The 4,727-nt window shown below is 42.7% G+C and overlaps 2 long non-coding RNA genes across 2 annotated transcripts in view; both read left to right on the forward strand.

Moving 5' to 3' along the window:
- The first annotated feature begins 388 nt into the window (after positions 1-388).
- LOC106526507 (uncharacterized) lies at positions 389-1,660 on the forward strand. Its single transcript, XR_001311263.1, has 4 exons — positions 389-468; positions 602-1,048; positions 1,128-1,248; positions 1,328-1,660. It is a non-coding gene; the product is annotated as an uncharacterized LOC106526507 (long non-coding RNA).
- Positions 1,661-2,494: 834 nt separating this feature from the next.
- LOC106526509 (uncharacterized) overlaps positions 2,495-4,727 on the forward strand; it is a 4,795-nt gene continuing 2,562 nt past the window's right edge. Inside the window, exons 1-2 of the long non-coding RNA XR_001311265.1 lie at positions 2,495-2,519; positions 2,702-2,793. This is a non-coding gene — a long non-coding RNA (uncharacterized LOC106526509). The remainder of the gene's footprint in view (positions 2,520-2,701; positions 2,794-4,727) is intronic.

Here is a 4,727-nt window from a genome sequence, read left to right on the forward strand (position 1 = left end):
GCCGCGCCCCTTGACCCACAGCTGGCGGCCGCCCCCCCGACCCACATTTGACAGCCGACCTCTTCCCTCCGACCCAGATTTGGAAGCTGCTCCCCCAACCCAGATTTGGCGCCCCCCTCCGACTCAGGTTTGGCAGCCGCCCCCTCCCCTCAACCCCGATTTGGCTGCGCCCCCCCCACCCTCTCCTGACCCAGATTTGGTGGCAGCCCCCCCATGCAGTGACAGGCCCCTCTGTCTTCAGTCTGTTGGACTTCATAAAGGATCAGTGTGAGTACTACTTGCTGAACAGTGAGCCTGTGGTGGGCAACTTCCTGCAGTGTTTGYTGGTTAACTCTCAAAGCCCACCACTAATGAAAGGACCTTTCTCTTCCAGAGCAATGCCAGTTTTGTAGAGTGCGCCCTCTAAAGGATGGAGGACTTGGAGCTCACAGTTGGCAGAGAGTGACAAATCAATGATGCTAAACTTAGGTCAGTTTATCCAGGCCAAAGCAGCAAGTCTCTGTCCTGTTTTTTATTTTTAAATTTTTTTAGTAGTTTAATCACATCAAACCCTGTCATCACTTTGAACAAATCAGACTAACTTTTTTTTGTTCTCCATCAGTCTCACTGGGAAAAACTGCCCAGAACTACGACTTCAGTTCTGTCGCCAGGAGTCACAGAAGGAGCTAAATGTCTCTCGGAACTGGGGAGATTTTATTTTGGCCACGTCTCAAAGGAGAAAGTTCACTCTTGACTTTCATTGCAGCTTTTTGAAGAGATCTCTGCTCATACAGTCGGCCCTGGAGGGCTACAATGTTTTGCCTACGGTCAGACAGGAAGTGGGAACTTGCACCACCAACCCCACTGCCCAGGGCTTCTCCCAGCTGGACTCTGTAGAGGATCAGACTGCAGAGGAGTCATCAGTTCAGCTTCACGGCCAGTTCAGTTGAGATTTGCAAGAAAACTCTGCAGGATCTGCTCCCCACCTGCGAGCCCAGCAAAAGGTCTGAGCATGACATCAGAAGAGCTCAACCAATGAGGTGACGTCACCAGGTTTACAGAGGACCAGGTACAGCAGGTCTCCTGCTCACATAAATCACATTTCTCATCTGCTTTACATCTAAACTTGTTTTGCTGCCTCCTGACAGGTTTTCAGTCTCACTCTGGCCAAACGGAATCAAACCAACGGCCCAGAACGACCGCTTGTCCCGCTCCAACTCAGTCCAGCTGCAGATCAAGGGAGTGAACACTGGGAGGGGCGTTGGATGTGTAAGTATTGAGGTTTATTTCGATCTTACTGTAGCCATACAGTATCGGTTTAAATTAATGTAGTTTTCGTCCCCTGCAGCCACTCTGTACCTGGTGGACCAGCAGGCAGTGAGGATGCTGAAGAGTCAGTCTCAGGGGGAGATCTTTAACGAGATGGTGTCCATCAACAGCTTCCTGTCCAACCTCAGCTTCTCTGCTCTGACCAAAGCGAGCTCAGATGTTCTGCAGCTTTTAGACACCTGGAGTATCTGACGTTCTTGTGTTCACGTTCTCCCAACACTAACTTTGTTCCAGGGGAGCCACATTCCTTACAGAAACTCCTATCTTCTGCAGGAATATTTTTGAGGAAATGGCAGTTATTTCAAACTCAAGTTTTCAAATGACTTAACTTGAATCTGTTTAAATAAAGGAATAAACGGTTGTATAATTTGTAGTGTCGTGTTTCTGATGGTTTTGATCGATGCTGAAGACAGGTTCTGGATCAGACTGATGGATTCACTCAGACCTTTGATGGCTTTGAGCGGACCCATACTTCTGATTCTCACATTTAATTTTWTCTTTTAATAAGAGTTTGTTTTTCAAAAATGAAATTAAGTCTACCAAAATTAAAATGGCCTTTTTATATTAAGTTTCTAGACCTATAAACAGTCCAGTAAATGAGAAGTCTCATTCAGTATAATAAATATCTAAATATAAATATAAAAATATAATATACAGTCTCCTCCTTATGGAGGAGACTGTGCAGCACTGAAGGTGGAAAAAGATGATCTGCAGACTTGGAGGTCGCAGTCCTTATATTCCTTCCAGCAGCATCTGTGACCCTGAATTCATATCTGGATTGATAAAAGTGAGAATAAATAATCCAGGGTTATTAGTGGGACAMCTTTGGATTCTTCATTCCTCCATGAATAAAGTTCTAGTTTCTGCTCTTCACCCACCTGCCTCCTCTTCAATCAGATGTAAGTGAACAAACTAGTAACACTGAATGATTCAAATGTCATAAATCAGATTTTTATCAGACATGAAAGGATCAAAACTGAAGAAGAAAATCAGCTGGAGTTGACCAGAGGAGGGCAGCACATCATCTGTGTTTTTTAATAAAATCCTGTTTGAAATGAAAAGAATTAAATGAAGTKAAAGCAGAATCAGGAAGTATATCCTGTAGATGAAGCCTCCTCCTTTAAGCTCAACAGGAAGTTTCAACACAAACCTGTCAAACATGAAGCTGATTAGATGTTGAACCATAGACAGAGGGGCCCCACACATTGATGGTGAGTTTACATTTTCGCTAAAACTAAATCTGACTCCAAMTTTCTACACTGAGACGATGTGAGATTGCACACAAACTGAYGTTTTTGTATGRTATATTATTTTCACATTTACCTGCATGTCGCTGCATGAARTTAAAATTTACTAAAAGAATAAAGCTGAACAAARGCTGCTTGTGTTTCAGAGCCAGTTGAACTGAGTGTCTCAGTGTCTGCATGATGATCCGTCCACAGGAAGYAGATGAGGACATTCATCACCAGGAAGCTGAAGTCAGAGGTGACATGCTGAACAGTCTGAACATTATAAATATATGAAATGTTTATTACTGATGGKAACTATTAACCTTAAAGTGACCTGAAGCAGGTTAGACAGTAATGATTGATGTTTCTGTTAAGCCAAACTGCATCAAGATGAGCAGAGCAGCATCAGATAACATCATGTCTCTGTGGTTACACTCTGCTTCCTGCTTTTAGTTTTCCATGACAGTCTATGAAGTTTTAAACCTATTTATGTTACATGTTGTAATGTTGAAATTATCAGTTTGCTCACATTGAATTAGAGACATTTATTTAACAACAATTTTAGAGGTATTTTATTTATTTTATTATATATTATACTGTATATGGGCAGCATGGTGGTTCAGTTGGTAAAGCTCATGCCTCTCAGCCAGAAGGTCAGTAAAAATGAATGGTCCTTTGTCTCTGTGTGGTCCTGAGATGGACTTGTGACCTGTCCAGGGGACCCCCGCCCCTCGCACTGTGACTGCTGAATATGGGCACCAGTGGCACTGAAAGGAAGGACTGGGTTTAGATATGGATAGATTTCATATTTTAGAGTCTTTAAGTTCTTTTGTATGGGTGATGCATCAACTAGATGACTTTTTTAATCTCACTGCACATGTGAAAATAATTKAAAGAACTATTTTATTAGATTATTTAGAAGCAACGAGAAAAGATGCTGGCTGCAGGTTCTTGGTTGTTTAGTTCTTTGGATGAATAGTTGGTTGGATGTGTGGTTGGTTGGATGAGTGGTTGGTTGGATGTATGGTTGGTTGGATATTTAGTTGGTTGGATGTGTGGTTGGTTGGATGTATGATTGGTTGGATGTGTGGTTGGTTGGATGTGTGGTTGGTTGGATGAATGGTTGGTTGGATGTTTGGTTGATTGGATATTTTGTTGGTTGGATGTGTGGTTGGTTGGATGTATGATTGGTTGGATGTTTGGTTGGTTGGGTGTATGGTTGATTGGATGTTTGGTTAGTTGAATGTGTGGTTGGTTGGATGTATGGTTGGTTGGATGAGTTGGATCTATGTTTGGTTGGATGTGTGGTTGGTTGGATGAATGCTTGGTTGGATGTATGGTTGATTGGATGTTGATTGGATGTTTGGTTGGTTGGATGTATGGTTGGTTGGATGTGTTGGATGTATGTTTGGTTGAATGTGCTGGATGTATGTTTGGTTGGATGTATGTTTAGTTGGATGTGTGGTTGGTTGGATGTGTAGTTGGTTGGATGTGTGGTTGATTGGATGTATGGTTGGTTGGATGTGTCGGATGTATGTTTAGCTGGATATATGGTTGGTTGGATGTGTGGTTGGTTGGATGTGTGGTTGATTGGATGTGTGGTTGATTGGATGTATGGTTGGTTGGATATGTCGGATGTATGTTTAGCTGGATATATGGTTGGTTGGATGTGTGGTTGATTGGATGTGTGGTTAGTTGGATGTCTCGGATGTATGTTTGGTTGGATGTATGGTTGGATGTATGTGTGGTCAGGAGGTGTTCCACCCTCATCACTCTAGCTGTGTCTCAGTTCATGGGTTTCAGCTGACATAGGAAGCATTCGTTGACCACTTACATCACTGCCTCACACTGTAGGCTGTCCCAATCCATAGGCGCCTACACATGCAGCCGACAAAACCCAGAAAACATAGGCTGCTTCTGAGAATCTGACATTACCCCAAACAGACTCAAACAAGAAAGGAAATGAAGTAACAATGAGTAAGGATGACAGCTGAGGTTTTCTGATTAACTAACTGTAAGCATAACTTCTGTTTTTTGTTGGTCAGTTGTGTTTCCAAATACAAACAAACCAAACTGAACACAACATTCAGCATCCAAAGAAGAAGAAAATAAATAAATAAACACTTGACATCACACTACAGCAAACATTCATCCTGGGCTCTGATCTAAATATCCATCCATCCATCCATC

The sequence above is a fragment of the Austrofundulus limnaeus genome, unplaced genomic scaffold (assembly GCF_001266775.1).
Source record: "Austrofundulus limnaeus strain Quisiro unplaced genomic scaffold, Austrofundulus_limnaeus-1.0 Scaffold279, whole genome shotgun sequence".
Lineage (NCBI taxonomy): Eukaryota > Metazoa > Chordata > Actinopteri > Cyprinodontiformes > Rivulidae > Austrofundulus > Austrofundulus limnaeus.